This window comes from Anopheles bellator, chromosome 1, assembly GCF_943735745.2.
Source record: "Anopheles bellator chromosome 1, idAnoBellAS_SP24_06.2, whole genome shotgun sequence".
NCBI classification, from domain to species: Eukaryota; Metazoa; Arthropoda; class Insecta; order Diptera; family Culicidae; genus Anopheles; species Anopheles bellator.
Genome location: NC_071285.1, coordinates 31877358 through 31901409, shown reverse-complemented (window position 1 = coordinate 31901409; position 24052 = coordinate 31877358). Strand labels below are relative to the sequence as shown.

The 24052-nt window shown below is 37.8% G+C and overlaps 1 protein-coding gene across 1 annotated transcript in view; it reads left to right on the top strand.

Annotated features, from left to right (window-relative positions):
* LOC131205806 (ankyrin repeat domain-containing protein SOWAHB) overlaps window positions 1-24052 on the top strand; it is a 61198-nt gene that overhangs the window by 15741 nt on the left and 21405 nt on the right. The gene's annotated exons all lie outside the window — the stretch shown is intronic.

Below are 24052 nucleotides of genomic sequence, written 5' to 3'. Positions count from 1 at the left end.
AACATGCATAAGGACCTTATTATAGTTGACGTTATTGCCCTAACCCATGCTCTAGAACCTTCTGCAAGCTAAACATACACAAGGACCTATCGTATTTCACCAAAATACCGAAATTCGAGCACTTCTTTGACGCCTACAATATTTGTGCATCCTTTCGTGGCGCTTGTAAGCTATGAGCATCAACGGAAGGATCTTACAAATATGATCCTAGTTACATCTCTATGTCGTTCCAACAATTGAGAGCATCTGCTTACAAGCATGATGATGCCATGCAACCCGACATTAGAGAACCACTTTGAGTTGTGTTCTTGGTTATTTTTCCGAGAACTCCAGACAAGCTGCATTTTTGGTTCTTGGCCTACGATGCACACAAGTTCGTTTACACAGTGACAGCCATGCTGCGAGTCGATGCTTGCCATTGAAGTGGCAAACGATGGGTTATTTATGTGATTTCCTTTTTTCAAAAGTGTCATATGTTAATGAACAGCTTTTTTCCAAAGAAATTGAGCAACGACACCAAAGCATATTTTAAACTTGCAATGCACAAAGCTGATACTAGTTGCTGGTATTTATATGAAAAGTAGTTTGAAATGAATGAATTTTCCATAGAACATTTCAACATATTAAATTCAAAACAGAGTATTGCAACGCCAATTGCATAATGTTCACCTTTACACTCGTACATGTGTCAATTTTTGGCCTTGCATTTTAAATTCCATCTCGCTTCAAGTGCTCTGGGTCATTTCCAGTATGTTGGATTTTTGTGTAAACCTTTTTTGAAGAATCTCTACACTTTATGATAGACGTAAAATGACCCTCATGCCAACAGACTGTGCATTAGGAAGGGCGTAAGATCCTCTTTTCGGCTACAGTTGCTGATGTAGGTGGATGGCGCCGTTAATACATTTTCGTGTGAAGCGACTCGACGAAGGCGATTCAAAAGGATTTTCTTACAAGAAAAACTAAACAAGCTCGATGGTAGGCAAACCAACACAGCAAATGGTCCGTAACTTTCTTTCCAGTTTCAAAATTACGAAACAACGGAAAGGAAAGAGCGACACTTGAAATTTCAAACCAGCAAGTTCTGTCCACTTAAGAGGCACGAAAAATGAACCACAGACTGTTAACCACTTTGTTGTGCTGCTTCGCCCGGCGCTAATACATGCAGGGCAGGAAAGATTTTACGATGGTTCTGTGCGAAGCCGTCTGTGGATAAAACCAAATCCTTCGCGCACTTAAAATGGTTCGTTACAAAGGATGGTTCATACTCCTAGCAATGTCATAGGCTCTACCCGAGGCCAACCTGCTAAATTGGATTTGGAACAGTCCCTAGCAAGAGAGCGTATTGCTATAAAACATAACATTAGCGTACGAGAAGAATGTCATGTTAATATGGTTATTTCTCGGTATTTATAATATACGAGTGGCGCTTATTAAAATTTTCCTCGCAGAACCTGCCATTGGAGGTTGTCGTGTCGCATTCTTCAAGCTTCAGTTCGTTGCGCATTTGCGTTCTTTTTGCAACGGAAAGGCAGAATGTGCGCGGAGGGGCAGGCGAACAACACATTTTTAATATCCACGTACCTACACGTTGGGTCATATGTTTTGCCATATCACTTGTACAACAAATAGACGTTGTCATCGAGTGAAGAGTGTGGAAGACAAGAAGGAGGTTGTCAAGATGGCTATTGTTGCTGGTGCCGCTGTTTCTGTCGGTGACGCCAGAAACCAAATCCCGTAAGACGCCAACAAGCGATGTGCTTAAGACCATTAAGCAGGCGCGTATAGTTAGCAGCTAGCGTTGTGATGAGTACATTAAAATTCATATTCATCTTTTGCCAGCCTTTTCGTTTCGAATGTCTTGCGCCTTGAAACCCAGCCCTCCAGTATGTCCAATATGTGCAGGGCAATTCGAGCCTGTGACGTTACGGAGATGATGGAGATGACTGTTGTGGCAGTATCCTTGCTCGGAGCACGCGGTAATGTTTATTACGAACCATGTTGAATATTATCAAAAATTATTAAATGTCTTTAGCTCGCTTTTAATGTTGTGCCCATAAACAGGCAGAGACGCGTGGCAAAAAGATGCTTTTCGCAGAAGCGGATCATCAGGACCACGAATGCCGGGCGAACGGATTTTTCGAGAGGCTTCTCAGTGGTTTGTTTTAATAGCACACTGTCAGGTAAACCTTTCTCATTGCTCCGATTCCGAGGACCGTGGTGCCCTGACGGAGGCATGTGTGTCTTTTAATTTATGCAACAAAACGCACATGACTATGGTTTAAGGTTAACGTGCTTATCGCCTTAGAATATTCCGATGTGTAATTGGGGTAATTGTTTTTTTGCAGTTCACAGTGAAATGAGAAACATAAATTATGCCAACACTACGCCCTAGATTCACTTATTAAACGTTCAACCTAATTGGTTAGCATAAATCTGTTGTTAAAAAGTATAACGACCATCGTGAAACGTGAATAATGTTCCTTGGTAGAGTTTATTTTACTTCATAGTGACTGGTAACATTTATGAAAGGAAACAAATGTATTTTTCATGCAAATAAAAACCGATTAAAGTCAAAAGGCATAAAAGTGTTTGTTGGGTGTGAGTGTTGAGTGTTTGAAGTTAGTCTGTTTGGACTTTAACATTGTGTCAACCGACTTAACTACAGCTCGAGAAAAAAGCGGTCAATGAATAATGTATCTAATGTGCAACAATATGAGGTAGTTCATTGATAATCAATATAAAATCTGTCGCCATTCTCCTTAGCGGTTTTGTCTCTTCGTATCGCGTATGTTTCTTTCGTTTCTCGTTTCTCTGTTCTTCCAATAACTAATCGGAAAAATGCTGTTTCAATTTGTACATGCAAAATGTCCAAATGAAACACGCTGGCTTTTTTTTTATTGAATTGCTATGTGAACATTAGAACGGCTCAAACCACTTGCCCAGTAGCGTGAAGAAAGGTCTTCTTTTGAGGGGAAACATGTTTCAAAAAAGTGGGTGTATATAGACATCTGGTCGAGTGTGCTCACTAACTTTCATATCGGATGCAGATGCGATGTCTGTTTAGCTTGTCTTATTTTCCAAACATATTGAAACGTTTTGTCTCCATACCCAAAGCAACAGTAAGTTGCATATTGCATAGGAACTCTAGTGCGCTCTCTATCTCTCTCTCTCTCTTTCTCTCTCTCTCTCTCTTTCTCTCTCTTTCTCTCTCTCTCTCTCTCTCTCTCTCGCTTTCTCTTTTTTATTATCTTTTTGTCTCTATCTCCTTCTATAGGAATCTACTTGTCATTCCTTAGAATACAAACATAAACTTCTTAAAAAATATTGCTTGTTATTTGTTCTTTTAAAGTATGGAATAGTTATGAAAACAGAGATATTCTTTCATATTCATACAGAGGACACATAATTCGACAAATTAAATAATTAGTTTGTTCTGGTAAACTACAAACATTCGCTTTTGTCTAACAATGTGGCAGCCAGATGGAATGTAGCCGTCAACTTAAAGTTGCACTGTAGCCGATTAATCGGGTGCTATTGACAACTACCACACATAACAGCAGTATAGTATCAGCAAAAAACACTATCTTCACGGTGATGGCACCATGCCCATAGAAAACGTACCTGCGTACTATGAAAGGAAGCAGAAACGGACAGAATGGTATCGGAAGAAGAAGGAAATGAATTAGCTTTTCGACCACGCCGTAAACTTGTTATAAGATATTGGGGTGTCAATCGTCTGACAACCTCTAACAAATCTTTTGGAGAAGCCATTTTTCTTCGGATGCTAGGTATTCTATTTTTCTGAGATTATTTTCGGAGAAGCTTGATCCTTTTATAGTAGATACGTAATGCATTCCCACTTTTCATTACGGCAGTCTAACCTATTACTGAACCGACGGACGCTCATGGTTTATTTATTGTTGTTGTTCATATCGATTGGACACTTAGAAATGTTGAGTGAATACTTTTATGGTTCAGTTTAAACGAAAGTAACAGATAACACAATATGTATTTAAAAAAGACAATATTTGCGATTTAAAAAAAATCCAGTGAAAACCGTGGACGATTTTGTGTTGTTGTGCAAGTGTACAGGCAAACAAACTTGTGGTGCAAATTTGATCTGCTTAACGAACACACTGACAGTAATTGCGAAAGGCTTTTGGAATTCCGAAAGGGATTGATCTTCCGATAAGCGAGTCGGTTAAAAATCAAACTAAGCTCAGCATGGTGAAAATAGAGGAAACCACTATAACAAGCAGAACTATAGCACCGGCCGTGTTCTTGTGGCTACTTTTTGGGTATCAATACGCGAATTGTCTATGTTATATGTGAGAAAGAAATCGACTGCACACAAACTTCGATGCTTCGTCGCAGTTGCACCAGTTTGCATCTTGCGGTTCAATCGCCAGCATCATGAGTAATGGGGTGGGGAGGGCTGCAATAACAGCATAACTTCATTGAAAATTGCTTAACATCACGAAAACCACAGCGTGGGTGTTTTTTGTCCTTGCTGTTGGTAGGTAGCGATGCTGACCGTGGAGCGATAAAACGTTATTCGCTCCAACGCTCCTTCGTTGGATCGCTCTTCAAACGCATCCAGCTTGCGTAGTTTAAACAGTACTCAAACCCCACGGAGTTGCAAAGATATGGCTAAGATCCGGCGTCGGGAAAGCGTATGACGTAGCCGCGCGGGAGAAGAGCGTGGTTAAAGCGTTGCTATGCGGAATGGTACACGACGCTTTTTACGGACGCCTGTACGGATTAAACAAACACACGGTTTGTGCGGATTCCAAAACTCGCCCCATTCCCGGGCCGTTTTGCCATAGGCTGTGGCAGAGCGCACGAACCACTAAATTACCTTCTCTTCAACTAGTACGAATGGTTGCTGCATTTCCGTTTCAAATCGTCCTTTCGCCGGCCATCCTGTCAGGTATGGTGTGGTCTTAGATGATCAGAGCGAAATTCAGTGCTGCAACGGGTGCCAGCTTAGCATCCGTACATTTCTCTCCACAATCGTCATCGAAGGGTAGTTGCTGCAGTCCAAACCACAACTGAACACAGCATAACACTCAATTGGCCCAAATATTTGTCGTTTTAGTGATATTTTCGTTACTAAACGTTTTCGTATACGCTACTTTGTAATTGCATTCTAATGGCATGTGTTCATAAACATTTTTAGAAGTGCGACTGAATAATGGTATAACTGAATAATACAGACATACGAGTATTAAATTCCATTAAAAATATTCCACAATATATATGACCGATTACCGAAACTAGTGTAGTCTATTTAAGATGGGTACTGTAATCCTCAACAATTAGATACACTGAAGTTCGGGCTTCATTGTTGTTCGCTTCGGTTCAACCAAATGCGGCAACACATATGCTGTGGAAGCTTCATTCCATCCACCGTTCGCGTACCCAGCTATACCGCATGTAGATCATGAGCGCGTTTCGCATTCGAGTATTTCTTAAATTCGGCACCAGCCACAGCAGCAGCTCGCCCACGGTGCAATAACTGTCCCGCGTTGCATACTCTCGCCTGCGGTAGAGGGTACGTCGACACGGCCGCAAAGTGGGCTCATGCTGAACGCCCCATGTTTACGAAAACGGTCATTGATAAATTAATAAATTTTCAGAATCGGTACATACCGTGGTGGAAAAGTTTATGGGCTGCCCCACCGCACCCAGCCAGAGACCGTACCGCAATCTACTACCGTGGAATTCTATGCTCACGCCGATGCGTCTTGCGTGCAACCGCATGTTTTCAATCTCTTTTTCCCTTCCCTGAAAACGTTTACCGAAAATTCCAATTGAAAAAGATAGCATCGAATTAAAAGGTTGGTCGTACTCGTAATCGAAGTAAATTGCGGATAATAAATTTAAATGCTGCTGTTTTGTTAGCAGCGAACGGGAAGCCAGAGTGGAACGAATCTAGACGAGTCCTCCAAAAACCGCACGGTGGTGCATCCAATTTCGCAAACTCCGACTGCTGCATTGTTTGTTCACAGCCAATCCGCAAACCGGTAGGCCGGTGATCGATGATTATTGGCTGTGCAGTTGCGCCTTTCACATCGTCGACGGTATGGTACGATGCAGCACTGGGTGTCTAGAAGCGGGCGAAATGCTGTTAATGATTTAATAGCTGACCGCTTTCGGTACTTTCTAAGCCGAGGGGTTTTCGGGCATTTTTGGTAACCTTACGAGCGCATTCGAACTATTTCAGTAGCTGCAGTAATCGTCTGTCATGCCCTGATTTGCTGACTACACAGTCGTTTGTCTCGGTAAGCAAAGATGACGTGACCTGTGACACCCAAAACAGTCACGTGAGGAGTGACACTGTCTCGATCGAGGGCGATGAGGAATTTAAAGAAAAATAAATGAGCGAACAAAAATTAGAACAGATGAGCTGCAGGCGAAAAGCCTTATAGGACCCACCGTTTGGGGCTGGGGCTACGCAGAGAAGAACACCGAGCACGAAATGATTTATGCGATGTTTGAAGTAAAATATAGCGTTTGCAACGCGCTTGGGTAGATGGGCCACGTTTTCAGATTTTTTGTGCCGTTTGTGTTCGGCACACGCTTGTGAGACGTCCATTCATTCGAAGGTTTTTTTTCTTGTTTGTTTGTTTTTTTCACTTTTCGTTCTGCTCCTCTGTCTCATAGTAGGTCGTAGTTAGCCCGCCGCTATTGTTAAACCTATTATTCATAGTTTCAGTTTTCTCTGTTCCTTGCCCGTGGTCTCTGTCACGCTTCCTATTACCGCACAACACGCAGTTCGACTTTGGTATTCGTCGGTTCGTCCAGTTCTGGCCTGCCGAAACTGTCTTTCTCCCGGGCTCTGCTCTGCTTTGCTGTGTTATTTTTTTTTATATTTTACACCACTGTCTTCCACATCCGACGATCGTATGCTCTGAATGCGCCAAGATTTAGTCATACCTCAGCCTCACGGATGGGTTTACGACGAAGAGGTGGTCGTTGAAGCCGGCACCGACGGCTGATGATGTTGGTGGTCCAACAATGTGAATGATATGCGCGTGAGAAACTGGGACTATGTTTATTAGATAAATTGAGCATTATTTATTGCTCTAACTTCGCCTCTATATCTCTAACATATCATCCCACAGTAAAAAGTGCTTCTGTTTGGTTGGAGGGGCGTCATGAAAATGAGAAATGAGATGGCAAACAGCTCGGTAGAGTTCTTAGTCCCAGTTCCTTTCTGTTTAACCCTTGAAAAACATCATTTCGCCAAACTAGCTACCGACAGTGTGTTTGATTTTTTTTCCATCGGTGATTTGTTTTCGGTAACTTTTTTGTTCAATATTTCGGTTTCGCTGGAAGAAATCCCAAAAATATTACGTTTCCTCAATTAGATAAACATTTAAAAACTGTTTCCGGCCACCTCAAAGTCAGAATTTATTGTAAAATTGCCGCAGAAGGCTTTCGCTCGCTCGGGCAAAGTTCTTGTTTCCGGGTCATTTCTGGCAAACTGAATGTTGAAGCTTCAAATGAAAGGGCGATGCAAGAAATATTTATTATTTACATATTTATCAATTCCCGGTAGCCATGTTTTAAGTGGCAGCTAACTACCGGTGAAATTGATTTTCTGACAGTCAAAGCAGAACCCGGTAAATTATCTTTTCGCTTAGACGCTGGTGGTCACTTGATCGGAAAAGCGCTGAGCACTGGAATCCAAAGTGAGAGCGTTTGCCGGGCGCTCGACGACACCGCAGCAAAATGCACGCACGATCGCATGAGGCAGCATCACCGTGGCTATTAATTGCGTATTGAAAACAAGTCCTGCAGGGCATTATCGAACAGTTTGGTAGCTACTACACGTTCATGCTGCCTTCGCAACCCAAATGCGAAGGCGCAGCCTCTGACGGAAACCGGACCTGTCAACATATGAAAGGGTATAAAAATAATTATGAACACTGCGACCCTGCTCGATGAATCCTGGCAGCCGCGAAAGGGTGGTCCATCGTTCAACCTAAAAAAACGTAAATAAATAACACATGTGGCAAAGATATATATCCTTCAAATTGAAATACAAACAATTACAAGTCCTAAATCGATTTTCTTCAATTAAGTCTACCAACTAGCTGTCCACCCTTAGCCGATATTGTCGGAACCGATAAAGCATGAACGAGGTGTGGTGCTGAAAAATTCAATTCAATACCAAATATCCTCGGACTACAGCGTGAAAAAGGCAAGATTGGTCGAGTGCTTTGCATTGTTGTTTAGTTAACATTGCAATTGCTTCATTCAACCTTCTGTGTTGGACACAACTACTGTTTTTGTGTTTCTTGTGGCGAATGTGGCTAAGAAACAAAAACAGAAGTGTGGCGAAAGCTCTTGTTAGCCAACACCTTGCCTCTCTATTGGTGTTATTGAGCAGCCTGTAGCAGAGCGAGCAGTATCATGATACCTGGCTGGGTGATACGTTCAATAAAATATGGCAAAAATGTATTTGTGTATCCTCTATGGTTTGATGGGGATCTGCACCGACATTATATTGCTTAAGAGCATTTAATCAAAATTAGACATTCAAAAGTACACAAAGACTTTTACAAACCCTAGACGATTTCAGGAGGATTCATTTAGAAGCAAGACGCAAAATTAATCATTTTCACAATCTTAGGAATTTCCGGAATTGTAGGAATGAACAGAGAAATATTTTCATTGACTTCTATTAAGTTCAATGAACGCAATGTCAGCTTCTTATGCTCAAGAGATAAGGCGAGTACAACTGATACACGGTCGAACCGTAGCTTAAAAAACATACTACATAAAGTTTTGTTTGCAAGTTATTCAAAACACAGGAAACAAAATATATCAACAATTCAGTAGCCCAATGGTATACCAAGAAGTATCCGTTCTCTTTAAATGGTATGATAGTGTGTACCATCGACGAGCCACGAACCCAAACAGTAAAACATACCGTATTTAATAGGTCTAAGCGCTCCCTTTATTAACGATAATTGACTTGCGCATAACCGGTATTATGTTGAAAGTTAAACGCAAAGGGTTCGGTTATAAAGATCCGCTAAACTGTGTTGAAACAGTTCGAAATTGGTTGGAATGCTTTTCTCTATATATTTTGTGGTGTAGTAGAAGGCTTGCAAAAACGTATCGGGATGTTAATAAATACGTTTATCAGAACGAGCTTCTCCAGTGGCGACTGTTGCTGCGTTGAGAATTGCTACAATGTTGCCTTTGAACACAGAAAACAGAAATCCCTAAACCGTAAGCCAAAATATACATTTCCTTGGAAGCCGTCTAATGTGGATGCTATTGGCTCTTATTAGTTTTAACGAATCTCCGACAGAATTCGTCAGTACTTTTCATGTTGCTCTATTCTTTCTGTTGTGAAATGGTAGCACATTGTTTGCAGGAACTAATCTTTATAGACTGTTTGAAATCATACTTTGCCGTTTGCGACTCAAAATATCATATTTTGTTCTTTAATGTAAAGTAAAACTACGTCTAGTTAGTTAGTTATAGTTATGAAACTTTCTCAGCTACGTGTTGCTGCAGCTAAATGTGTCTCTGTGAATTCTTATAAACGTATCTAACCATTATGGACTAGTTATTTTTCAGACGTAGGATATTTTTAGACACCACATATCTTTGGTTCTACGAAGCCATTAAATTCCTACTAATTACGTACAGTTTATCATCTTCCTCTTGTCTAATTGGAAACATACTCCACACATGGTTTTCTTGCAATCTGTTCTTTTTTTGTTATTTATGCCCCTATGTAAACATCCGGGCTTACAATTTACATCCATCTAACACGACGCTAAACATGATTAACTATACTGCCATAGGGACAAGATTTGATTGGCGTACAACAATCTTTTCGGCATGGCTGGGGAGTGCATTGCGCCGCAGATATTCAACACTTCGCGACAAAATATGTATCTGCTTGGAGAAAAATGTATCGTATATTGAAGGGTGTAAAAACGCAGGTTATGGGAAACTAAACCTTTTTGAATCAATTTAAAAAAAAAACACTTCTGTGAGTTAGTGTGTATGATGAAATAGTCAATAGCACTTTCATTAATATTCACCAATTCACCAAAAAATTCACCAATGATTATTGTAGAAGAGATTAATTTATCAGCTATTCGTTTGTTGAACCCATGGCTAGTTAGTGTTTTACGAAGGAAGTTATTTTTGAAAACGTTTAAGAATGCATAGTTCACATTGCCTAAGAGAGAGACAGATCGTAAATAATAAGAAAGTCACCTTTGTAGTCTTCAGCATGTAACGTTTGGAATGTGTTGGTGGAATATGATATACAAGGAAATTTATTGTTTTGTATGCACTTATTTGACACATATGTAATTCCTGTAAGTGGGGTGCAGCATTGTGTTAGGAAAGAATGGAAAGCGTAAGTTTAATTGCTGAAAGGCGAAGGGAGTGAAAAACTGATGGCTTCTTTTAGTGTCGTCCGTAAACTACATAAAAGCCCCACCATTAAGACGTAATAAATTCGATTGAATTGTGGTTTTGTTTATTACATCATCACTTAATGGAAAAACGTCACTTAATGCATTTTCCACATGCTGCAGTTTATGGAAAATTTATTTCTACAATGAGCATCATAAAATCTGCATGTCAAACAATTTAAAAGAAATGTATCTAAATATTTTAAGTTTGATGTATTGAAACCTTATTGTTTCTTTAACTAACCCATGTCGTTATTCTGCAAAATTATTTGAAAACAACATCATAAATAATTGTAAACTACTTTCATTAATTTGATTTTTGGCATTCTTTAGTACATTGGTTTTCTGATATTTCCAGAGTACATAGATTTTAAGTGTTCTTTTCGTAATGCTGTCCTCAACAAAATTTAAAAAAAATAAAAAAGTAACAACAAAATAATACTTGAATTAGTTCCTGAATAAGTAGTGAATCAAAAGCAGTTGAAATGTGTTAAGTATATTATAATCAAAAAATATATTAACTAACCTGCCGACCTGATGGTATCACGGTTTATGAAAACCGTATTCGTCGATAGTGTAACAAATGTGTTGAGCTGGTTTAACCCTGGTGTCAAGTTTAGCTGGTTTCAAGTATGGTTGTTCCGGAACTTATTGAAGATAGAAATCACGTGAATGGTAGCATAAGCGTAGAAAAAAGTTAACATATTTTTTATGCCAAATAATCCATCTGTTACCAACCGACGAGTTTATCGTGGAAAAAATGGTCACCAAACTGAGAACGAATAACACATATTTTCAAAGCGAGTTGTGGAAATCGAAAAAAGAATCTTTCTCTAGCTGACAGCTTCTGTGTAGCTCACCGTCGCTGAAGGGGTTATTTCAACGAATGCTCCTAATTAACATACTCTCGGCGACAGGACATATTTCTTTCCATGTGTTAGGATGAAGATTTATACAAAATTCTTTACATACCACCGCATGTGTGTACCAATAAATTAAATTAATTATTCACCTCTTTCGCTGAACTTTTGCATAGCCCAGACTCAATCCCACTCGCCTTTCTCTCAATACAAGTTGAAACGCATAGAAAATGGCATTCGCGGTTTGTCATAAATTAATTTTCATATTTTTTTCATCAGTTAAAGATGCTTGAAGTTAAGACATGTTTGAAATTTCTCGTTCACCATTTGCTTTCCTTCTTCGTTTACAATTCAGTTACGTACTGCTGAGAATTTATTATTCCGTCGTTTTGAATATGTATTGCTTGCAATACAAGTAGAGCTTTACTATCAGTTGACGTGACGCTAATTGCCAAATCCTGTTTTTCACACTAACACTTGAAAGGGTTGGCAAATTTCTGGAATGATAATTTTAACCATAAGTGTGGCCGAGTGTCTCTGCTTTCTTCCGAGAAATCGTAAACACGGGATGGTGTCATATGTTGAAACGTAGTAATACGTTTAGTTGCGCTCGTCTGCTGCGACGTTCTACGGACATAAAAAACAACCTTCAACGTATCCACCATTCACGAAAAAGGTTTGTTCCTTATTGAATTGACCACAAAAACATTATCTGTTTGTTTTTTTATAAAATGATAAGATATGGAAATCTTGAATTTTCACGTTTTATCGATAAAATGGTGGTACTCAAGTTCATTATAAAAATTAAAGTACATCGATAATATAAAACCGTACAAAGTGATGTCTGATGTCATTCGATCCCCTGTGGACCTGTTGAAATGACCTTAGTACCTTAGTACTTTTTTGTTTATTGATATTTTCTGTAAATGTATTAAAAGTTTACTTTGTATTTTATTTGATTACTTTATACTATTAATTTTCACGCAATTCTGTTATCGGGACGCAATATTCAAAGTTTTTACCCACACATATACAGAATGGGAAAAGAGCCAATTCCAAAAACATATTTACATATTTTCGGTACATATTTTCACCAGATATAAAGTTTTTCTGGTTTTATGAAAGGGTAGAAAATGGTGCAGGAAAAAAGTTTTATCGCTCGGTTGAGCCATAAATTTTGATTATCCGTAGAGATTAATAGTTGTAAATTTTAAAAAGTTATCAACTCTTGAACTCCACGAAGAATGTATTACGGTTGCGCATATGTCATCCATTGCTTTCAAATACAATCCTGTAAAATTTTACTGAACTCAAACGCTCTCATCTGATAGTGTAAAGAAAGGAGATAGAATGTTGGTTGAAGGTTGGTTTTGTAGCGGGACTCTTCAGTTGCCAAAGGACGCTGGCAAACGTTAGTGGAGAATGAGTTTCGCTTCAACTACTCCCGGGTGACCAATGGTCAAAAAAGTGTTAGCCGCTACCTTCTGACCCATTCCTACATGCTACCTCTGTTACAAGGATGAATGAATTTCCCTTCCTGCTAGATTTGAGAGATCAGGGTGCGTTAATTAAAGCGTCCTGTCTCCTTATGTCAGTATTTGTGTGTTCGTATATGTAACTAAAGCCATCCGTGCAAAATTTAGTCGATCTCTGCTTTGCATTGCAGTGTAAGTATGTAGGAAACGTGACCAGTGTTCGGCAAAAAGTTTCAGATATTTATGGACATAACTGTGGTATTCGCTTCATTTGATAATGAAAATGTTTGGTGCGGAAAAAGCTTTCCATACAAAAGCCAAATTATTCTCCGATGGGAATTGTATTTTTCGAGCAAAGGGATACGAAGGTGAAACACGGAGATAGGAAACAAAAATGCCTATTTGAAATTATTGTAAAAGTTGAAAATTCTTTTATGAAATGTTCGCATTCATTCATTCAGTGTTGGTTCCTAGTTCATTCGTTAGTTCATAGAGAATTTTCATATTCCACACTTACTACAACGAACAGTTTTGATATCATTAAATTTATTGACTGTTTAAATTATTTCTTCGTCGTCTTCATAATTAAACAATAATTTCAAGTCAATAATTTCAATTAATTAATCAATAAATAAAAAATAAAAAATTTCTTGCCAACCTGACGGTTAGTTTAAAACGCATTAGAATAAAATGTCATTAGCTTGTGTAGCTATGTATTTTCATGTTGACTTTTCCGATTGTAAACTTCTTGTGGCAGAGCTACATTGAATTAAGCATTCTTTAGTGTAATATAAATTATTACGTAGTTAATCCATTGGTTTTTATGATAACTGTATATTTATGACTAATGAACTCCACTCGATTTAAAATTAAATGAAATTGGAAAAGTGTTTTCTCAAGTATTGATATGGGTATGGCATTTCAAATTAAATATGTTTGCTGGTGACATTTCTCATCGTGTCTTACTTATCATCTGTATCATTGATAGCACAGTTGAAAAAGTATCCAAGTTGGTTAAATATGAAGCATAACGATGATCAAACCGATTTATTTTCATAGTTTTGCTGTAATGCGGAAAACGTTCACCTGTTAAATAGACTGTTCATTGAGAATCGTGCACATTGATGGAAGATTAGGCCATGTTGATTTGCAGCTAAACAAAATCTTGCTGAAATGTGGTTCCGACGCGGCAGAATGATCTGTGGGTCAATGCTTGTTCGGCAGTTCTGCTTATCATTCTGTCACAATCATGCAAGACGACTTACCTGTTATGCATGAAACACTAAGGGCAAAGGCGCCCACGAAGTACGAAGTTCTCACCTATTTCATGGCATGTATCCTACAGTAACCTATGCTGACCTGCGATATCACATCATCGACAGTCAGCAGTATTACAAAATTAATGACGTAGCGAACTAACGTGTTTCTATCTGAGGAAAAAACATTTCAATTTAAGTGTATCAAACTAAGAATAACAACTCAGTGTAACAATTTAACTAAGATTCAAAATTAATTTTTAATAAGAGGTTTCGGCAAGTTACCTGTTAGCCAAACTAAACAAACATAACTTTCTTCTGTGAAATTATTTAACATTCTACTTCTCCACGATTCACAATTCGTGATCCAACACATTTTATCAACAATAGCTGATTTGCATTTCATTTTAGATAACTATTATTCCTGCAGACTAGATCGAAAAATGTCTTAATAACAAATATAACAATCTAACCAACGAAATCTGTTATCATAGAAATGACGTTGCTGTAGATATAATTATGTGAAGGTTTGTAAGTTCCTCTGCAAGAATGTATTCCTAACAACTTATTATTTATATTTCAACGATAAAAATTGATGAAATAAAAATGGAAATTACAGGTTTTTACTTCAATATAAATTCGTTTAACCAATTTTATGAAAATGTAAAAAGTAAAATTAATTTTAGGATTAGTAGGTTGTTGTAAGCAGTCGATCAACAACTTATTAAAACAAACTAGAAGATGTTAAGTATGAGATCGCAACAAATTTTGACTTCATGGGTCACCTGTTTACAAGTCTATTAATTTTAAGCATTACTTCTAAAGTTATATGCGTTGTTCCAACTACATACCATTAAGTTTATTCGTGCCATGTTTAAACCAAATACAGCTATTGCCCTTCGGCGTGAAAGGTCTTATGTTTTTCGCAAAACATAGCTATACGCATTCAACGGAAACCAATTGTATACAACGTTCGAAGGGTAACTGCACAGCAGCAAACAGAGTACATCATTTTTGCGTTTCTGAGCTCTGAAGGAAAATTGCATGCAGTTTTTCTATGAACGTCGATATACCCCTATCATAAACGCATTCGATCGGATTCCGGCGCGTCTGCAGTTGAGTAAACGTCTACTGTCTGCGCTTTAGACCCATTTCTACACGTTTCAATTCTGCTTCCGTTAATATGCTCGCGAATGCAATTGTTTTATATGCCTACAACAGATTTTTTGCTCAGCTGTGTAGCAAAACCACGCTTAGTTTTACATTTTTGAGGGTCTAGATCCCATCCTACTATTGCGTCTCGTCCCTAGATAAAAACGCGAACCCCGAGGCGCGACCACCTCGTCGCTACTGCGTTTTACGCGCTTTTTCTCGCGATACGACTTTGCCTGAGGAACCCTTGCCACATAATTTACATAGCCTAATGTGAAACATGGCTACAAAAATGATGTTAAATCATTTGAATAATATGCAGAAAAATTGTGTTTTAAAAAATGTACATGGCTTTTAAAACACTCCAGTGCTTCTCTACTTATTATTGCCCGCCTCATGTTCTTTGTAGTTCTGTTGCCGATGCATCATATAGTACAGGCATCACTCATCAATGCGCCTATCATCGTTCACTATAGAGCAGCTGCTGACCGTTAGAGCGCAAGTGAGCGAAACGAACAAACTCAATACTCGGCCAAGTTGAGTAACCTCTTTCCAGGGCATGTATCGAAATGTATCCTTTCGCACGTCGGCGGCTTGAAATAGCAGCATTACCATTCCGGTTTTGAGCGCAGGACGCAATGAACATTTAATGACGTATAAGAAGCGCTGATGAAGGCAACCTTTCCGTACGTTCGCTAGTATGTATTACAACATACTGCGTAAACGAAAATAATCTGGAACGTCTGACTTAAAGGCTTTAGAAATTTCGTAGCATTTTATAAGATGTAAAATATCCAACGAGCCGATGTGTCCGATGGTTATTCATAAGTAATGGTTGAAGTCGTATATCCTTCACAACTCTTAAATTTTATTTTATATCACAACAAATAATGAAATAAAATTATGAAATGATTACAAATCACCAAGGTTTAAAACACCAAAACCACAACAAATCAATTTTTATCGTAAGCGTATCTTAGGAAGAATTTAATGTAAAACGAAAAACGGCATTTAGGCCAAAAACCGCTTGCCAAGTTAGTTTGCTTTTTGATGTAGTCTGTTCTACAAAACAAAGCAAAACAGACAATATTCAACTGTATTATAATAGGCAGTGAAGAGTTATTGTTGTTAACTATTATTAACTGCTATAAAACTTGAACAAAACATTAAATAAAACAAACTTCACAAATATTTATTAATAGAAAGTAAACCCAACAGTAGACTACGCTAGTAGTCTTCCCCGGTAATTGCTTAAGTACAAGCATCTTGACCAAACGGCAAGCAAATGTTAACGGCTAGCCGTTAGTTTTATTTTTGTTACCCTACTCTTGTACATCGGTGTCGAAACGACCATGCATTATTTCGTTTTGTTGCAATGAGAAAAGATTGTATGTGCTGGACACAGCTGCCCGGGAAGGATTCGCGATGCAAATAACAACATTCCTTGAATTTAGCATCTTGAGTGCATTTGCTTGTTGTCGAACTTTCTTCTCACAGCGTGTTATAAAAGTCGAACAAGAAACGGTGTGCATTGATTTTTATACTTGTTGAATCCCTTTTCTCCAATGCCGCTATTATATCGCCAGTGTTTCTCTTCGTTAGCAACAGTATTCCCTTTGTTCGCCGAACTAGAACTACAGGAGGTTATAATATTTCTTGAAGGGGGTGTTAAACATATTAGGTGCATAGCATATAAATTCATTTTTATGGTTCGAAAAGTGGAAATGACTGTGTAGTAGATTTTGTAGAAGTTTGTCACGGATGCTTCAACGAAATATGGCCAATGTATGTTGAATGTGTGACTTGTTATTATATTTTTAATTATGTCAAGAATTCGCTTCCTTCTCATCATTGATGACCAAATTATCTCTTCAACAAAATTAAAATTTTTATTTTAGTAAAGTCCTATTTAGTTAAAATATGGCTGCATTTCAGTAATAAAACATCGACTACATCTCACGAACGATCGGCATTATCAGCTTCTCGAATCTGATTAATAGCTTCGGCCTCGTTAGTTCTGTGATTTATGATGAATCATTACACCACTTTTTTAAACTAATTTAAATATAAGGACTATGTTTCATAGCGGCACTGATATACGCGCCACAAAGTGGAAAACACTTCCATAATGAAGAAACACCGACAGCATTGGCTGCAAAATGCGGGTCAAGAGTTGTGTGTGGACCTTAGAGCGGCACATGTGGAGTCTGTCCTACAACACCTTTATTTGCTTTTTGTGGCTGTTTGCTCCAATCCCATGTCTATATAGAGGAAACCATCGTTCGCATTACGGAAACGACATGCTGAGGAACTCGCTTTCGGTTTGAAGGTACTTCTAAAAGCAGAACCCAGTGTCTCAAATCACTGATAACCGAACGAAACTTAAAATGGAATACTCCTTGTCCTTGGACTTCTAATATTTCTGTAGAAATAATGTGCGGCCTGATAATTAATTATTGATGAAAAATATTCCTGTTTGTTATCTAAACTTAAATCGTTATTTTCCCGATCCGCACCCATCTTCTGAATCATAATCATAATTTATAGCAAATTTGCTATCTTGTTTTAAGACCCAATGATATGAAAATCTGTTATGATTAAATTCATCTCGGCTTTTTTTAAATGTGTTTACAATCTTGATAATACGTTAGACAAATACAATAAGTATTTATTCATTTATATGTAGCAACATAATTTATTGATAAATTGGAAAAAAATTCCCACAAGTTTATTATGTCGATTATTCCAATAAAATTATTAGGTCGATTATTCCCATAAGATTATTAAGTTGATTCTAGTTATTCTACTTTTAATATGGTGTTTAAATAATATTTCATATAGAAGAGGGATGTCTTTAAAGATTAAAATGACCAATTCTTCAAATATTGCTGGAATAGAACGGCAATTTGAAAACATATTTCTTCGGCAAAGTGGCTGCCCAACCTTAAACGAATCTATTACAATCCGCCAGATAGAGGGCTTGTAGAGCTTGGTATAGTTCTAATGCTGGCATTGCGAACGAAGAAGCTCCCGCTAATGTGAGCTGAAAACGTAAGAGGGAATCGTTCAAGAAGCCATCACTACATGAATACATTCATTGTGAATTGTGATAACGTTGAGGAGTAAAAGCAAGCAGCACCGAATGGTAGGATTGTAAACGACAGCATGTAGCCTATCACTAATGCGTGGCCATGGAATTCAGTTGCTTGACTGTTATTCCTAATTTGCAACTGTAACAGGAACTGCAGCAGGTCAGCTCCGAGAAAGATATATTGCAAAAATTACTTTCCCAAGATGAATTCGATGAGAGACAATCGTAAATTACCGGACTGTCATGTACCGGAGATTTCTCACGTCAACCTTGTTCTTTAGCTTAGTTTGGTCGAGCGATTCACAAGCAAGGTTTGGAACGTTCTAACACGCAAGACAAAGACATCTTGCTTCCAGTACCCGACACTGTCAGGCGACAAGATCTGCCGAATGCATTAACGAAAAGTGCTGGAGTTACAAAATTGCATAGAAGCTGCTTTCAAATGCTAGACACCTCAGCGGCGAAAATTACACACTTGCCTTAATCGTTTCCAGTTCGCTAAACAACTATACCCTCGCTCTCGCAGAATGTGCGGGACAGTGAAAACCAAATCCAATTGTTAATGTTTCGGGCTTTTATAGTCTTTGCGTGGCTTTGATTGAAGTTTCAAACTATTGTTTGAAAAACAATTGTGGGTTAAACATGATTTTTGAAATTAGTTTTCCTTTTCATCTGTTGTAATCATTATGTGACGTAATGATAGCGAGTGTAAAACAACTTGTTTGATTGTATCAGCTTATTTCATCGTTGGATATAATTTCTTATAAACATAAGAATATAAACGGTAGGTGGCCGACCTTTTAGAGTTTGAAGGCTATTGCTATTCATGATTGAAATCAGGCTTGGGAGAACAGTTAGATGAAGCATTCACCCTGAACAATATCAAGACGATTAAAAAATTTTGCAATTTGTGTGATACTTTATGAATGTCAAATACCTGGAATGCTACATGTATTCTACATTCTGAACTGAGACGTTCAGAGGTTCATATTAAAAGCAAAAGCTATGATCCATCAAGATCCCGCCTTGGTTCTCCATCGTTCGCCACTAGTGGACTGTTTCTTATGGTCCATTTTCTGGTTGATTTCTCTCAATCACATATCCATATATGTTAACTATTTTATTACAGTTGTTTTCGGACTTAAATGTGCAAACTGGTGTTCTTTGCATCTTAGTGGAAAGGGTACTATTTGTAAGATGTACTTTTTTTTTTAAATTCCTCATCTTGTAAGTGCAGTTTCGCAATTTGTAGATTCAAACTGGAGTGCTGTACGATGTTTGGAGCATGTCCTTCGAATTTGTGTTTACTGATTACATTTACATTACATTACATTACATTACATTACATTATTCATTAATATGTAAGTAAACTTCTGTGATTACAATTTGTATTATCGAACATCGAACATACTGGCGATTGCGTTCTAAATGTTACATACAACAGCGTCATGCATTTTGTCATTAACATGTTCAAAAAATTAGCCTTCGGCATCTCAACTTAATAACAAAGTAGCCGGAAACATTATCAGTAGTCATCAATTTTCAACTAATTTTTATTTTCTTTTCAATCACACCTTTATCACAAGCTGATCATTTGGTATGTCGAGTGCCTTTCATTTCCATTATGATTTCATCATAAGACTCATTTTGGGATGATGAAAGAAGCGCACCATCATGCGGAGCACTTTTGGATGATGAAAAAACGCCATCAACGCGAAGCAAGTTTGTTTAAGTCAAAATTGATTAAACATCAAAACGAATTGCACTGATCTACCGCCGCCACACGCTTCAGTTTTTTTTGTAAGATATGGCTGCACTTTAAGAGCGACAACACACAACAATCTTCATCACTTCTACTTTACGGATAGGACGAAAACGTTGGATACCGTACACAACTGTTTATTATCTGAAGGCATCGAATTATCGTCATTCATCAGTATGTTATCATTATTTTGATTACTAGTAAAATGATGTAATCATCTTACCACTGTTCGTGACTTCCGATAAACATAAGTCAACGACGATACGCCCTGGTAAGTCAATGATGACAACGATGTATGGCGTAAATGTTTGAGAAATTGTTTAAAAAAAACTTCCGCATGATACGTTTTACGTTTATACATTGCAATTGGGGTGATGATAGTATAATCAGAGTAGTGTCAAAGAGAAAATCGATCACTTTCACTTGCAAACAGCATAAATAGTTCTATCTCTCCCTTTTCTACCTTAAGGAAAACATTAGCATTTACTTTCAAAAGATTATAATTTTTAATGAAGCGCCAAAAAATTATGTGCACATTTATTTATAAAATAGTGGCGGCAAAATGAAATATTTATAAACTGTGCTGAACCGTTCGCACCACTTCTTTTAGCACGAATGTATTTTGTGAAGTTCGTGTCTTCCTTCCACTATTCTACTTTCGGAGCACTGCGCGCGCCTTGTGAAAATAGTCCGAAACCTTCATGAATAATATTTAATATGCAGCAATTTGGATTCGTTTGCACTAAACAATGAAACAATTAATTCATACAAAGTGTAGATAATTAAGACAAAATGTTTTTCAGTTATCTTACGCGTAGATTGTGCATAAACACATTTTTATCTGAGATAATTCAGGCACATCCACGAAGCGAGAATGTAATATAATGTCCGTGTTAGACAATCTTTCATTCAAGGGTGTGGGGAAAAAACAAAATAGTTTTGACGAAGCATAATTTTAAGAACCAAAAGCTATAAGCTAACAATCAATGTGACCAAACAGATTATGTTGGCAACAGTTGCGCGTAGTTTGAATTATCTTGGACCATTGTCCATTGCAAAAATTAACACACTGTTTCAAAAGTTATCTGTCAAATATGTTTTGCTGTGCATGCAACTAAATTTCCTTAAATTTCTTATGGTTTGGTGTCCCTTTAAAGACTCCATTTAGAGACTTTCAAACCTCTGAAAAGAGACGTCAAATCTGAGCCACTTCAAATTTGATGCATTTTTTACCACACAGGCCGACGCGGCTCCAAATGTTTGGGCTCTGTGCACAATCTCTTGATTGCATCGACTAGTTCTTGTTTCATACGTTCTCTTACTGTGCATTGAACGACTTTTCCCGCTTGGACGCCGTCCAAAATCATTGCCCACATTCATGTACGTATACTATTTCGTGTATACCCATAAACCTCAGATACTCAAAAAAACTTCAACTGTGCTTCAACGATTCCGCGATACCTTTCGCAACACGTAGTGGAAGCTCGCCAAATTCGTTAGATATCATCAAATTCAATAATTGCTGAAGCATTGTATGCGAGGAAGTAAGTAATTATGAATTTGATGCCGATAACATTGAATAAAAGCACGGGTGGAGATGCTTCCCAAATTTTAAGTTTGGCAGATCACGCGAACTACGTCGCGTATGCCTGTCATATTAAAGTTGCCAGAACACTCGTTCACATCCTCCTTGAAGATGCTAACGAGGTGTTCACGCACGTAACACCGTAGAACAAAGTGCGGAAAGCCCCAACATGTTATGTCGCTACCCCATTTGTTATCAAACCGCTACAGAAGGATATCAAGAAAGCATGGATAAATCATATTTGAAGAATTCAATCTGTAACAGATTTTCTAGTTTCGCTTGTAGCATATAAGTATGCACCATAGCTCGCCGTAAAATCGCAGAATTAATTAGAATAATCAGAATGTCCACCGCGACTGAATCGTAGCCATGGCCGGTTTCTTTATGAGAAGGTTGACATTAATCAAATATGCATGAATTGGCACTTTGGGGCTTTCTCGCTCTCGACTTTTTATTAATAGAAAAGTTGTACGCACCATCCATAAATCATGCATAATAATGTGGTAACCTTTTCTCATGGCACCATATAACAGTAAAACCGGTGACAGCTGATTTTTTTTTTCAATATAACAATCAACTGTAACATCACTTGGCTTGCGTCGTGACATAATACCTTTAAAGAGTTTCCTTAAGTATTCGAAAAGTAGATAACATTTACTACCGTACAACTGTTTATCTGGTGTACCTACGATAGATTCAATTCAGACACTCCTGAGACTTGACAATATTTTTAGTGCTTAACTAGCACCGGGACCAGTCACTTGCTTAATCATTGGCACTCTCTTGTGGCTGTGGCTTCATAAATATGAAAAGACGCTAAAGAAAATTTGAATTTTTTATTGTGGTTGCTCATGTAAATAAAACATAAACATCGTTGTTCGAAGCCACAGAAGAGCGTATTATACTGGAAGTGCCCGCCATATAAAGAACGAACTGGCCAATGAAACCCAGACCCACGGTGTCGCCGCAGTAATGATTTGTTGTCGCACTGTTGACCACACAAACGATCCATCGACACATTGGACCTCTAATAAAAACACGCATACCGTACCCAAATACAGGACCCTAAAACACAAACACACATGCATAGCTTTGCTAAGGCACGCAGCCACTGACTTTATACGAGATTCGATTGGCCCGCTATTTCCGTACAATCTTAATCAGGGGGGTGAATTGGCGATGAAGTTATTTCTAGTCAAATTAAATGCTTTATCAGCCATGCTAACATGATTCGATATTATAATTTACAAAGAATAAATTTCAGCCAAATACATTAATTTTTGGCCTATTGTCTCCAAATGTTGGTTTGGTTTTGTGAACGTTGGTTTTTATTTGTCATCTACCAGGCTGTTTAATAAGTGTTGAGCCTCAATAATAAATGGTGTTGCTTCGAACCTATTTTTTGTTATGTTGAGACACTCTGAGACAAAAAACGTATGTGAAACGTCATTTCAATCTATTAATTCATTCTTGGTGTATAAGCCATTTAGTATCAACGTGTCGTGGTACTTTTTACAATGGCGAGAAAGTATCGTGCAGTGTTTAAATGTTTATTTTTGTAAAGTTTAAAAGCAAATAAAATTTTTGAACGAATGTCGAAAATGTATAAGGAGTCGTCACCTTCAATTAATGCAGTAAAACATCCACTCCAAGAACGTCCAAAAACCGTAGCAACAGCTGAAAGAGTAAGGAAAAACAGGATATCGTATTGAAAAATCGTCAAATGAGTAAAAGAGATTTAGTAGAAGCTCTATGCATCTTATTGGGCAGTGTGTTGATGTTCAGGGAGACTATATTGAACTTTATTAGTATTTCAAACCATGAAATTGCGTTTTGCTTATCGAACCGCAGAACTTTTTGAACAACCCAGTATGTGAGTTGTTACCTTTATCTTCCTTGTTGTTAAAATTCGTTCCTTACCATGTCATTCAAGCTAGTGTTCATGTTGCATGCATGTGTATTAAAAAAAACCAAAATTCTTATTTTGGGAATCAAGAATCGCATTTTATTTACACATTCTACGAAACTTCGTGTTAATGTTTATTATTACTTAGTGTGCTGAAAGAATAAAGCGTTAAAATATGAATTTAAATCAATTTCTCCATATTTCATTCCTGCGCGATCTACGACAAGATAAAAATTATATACAGACAAGGTATACATTTTATCTGATGCGGGGTCCAACTGACCTCTCAATACTCACACCGACTCCGGCTTCGACCCTGATTACCATTTATACAGTTCCATAAACACGTAATCAGGTGATTTGTCTTGAGGTTTATTGGCGACGAACGCTAATAACGGCATTCTCACCATACTGGTAGTGCATAATTTAAGATTTTTTCTAAATTGACTGAAATGGTGGTACAGTTGTTTTTACGTTTTCAATTTTCCTTTCTTTCTAGGACACCAGC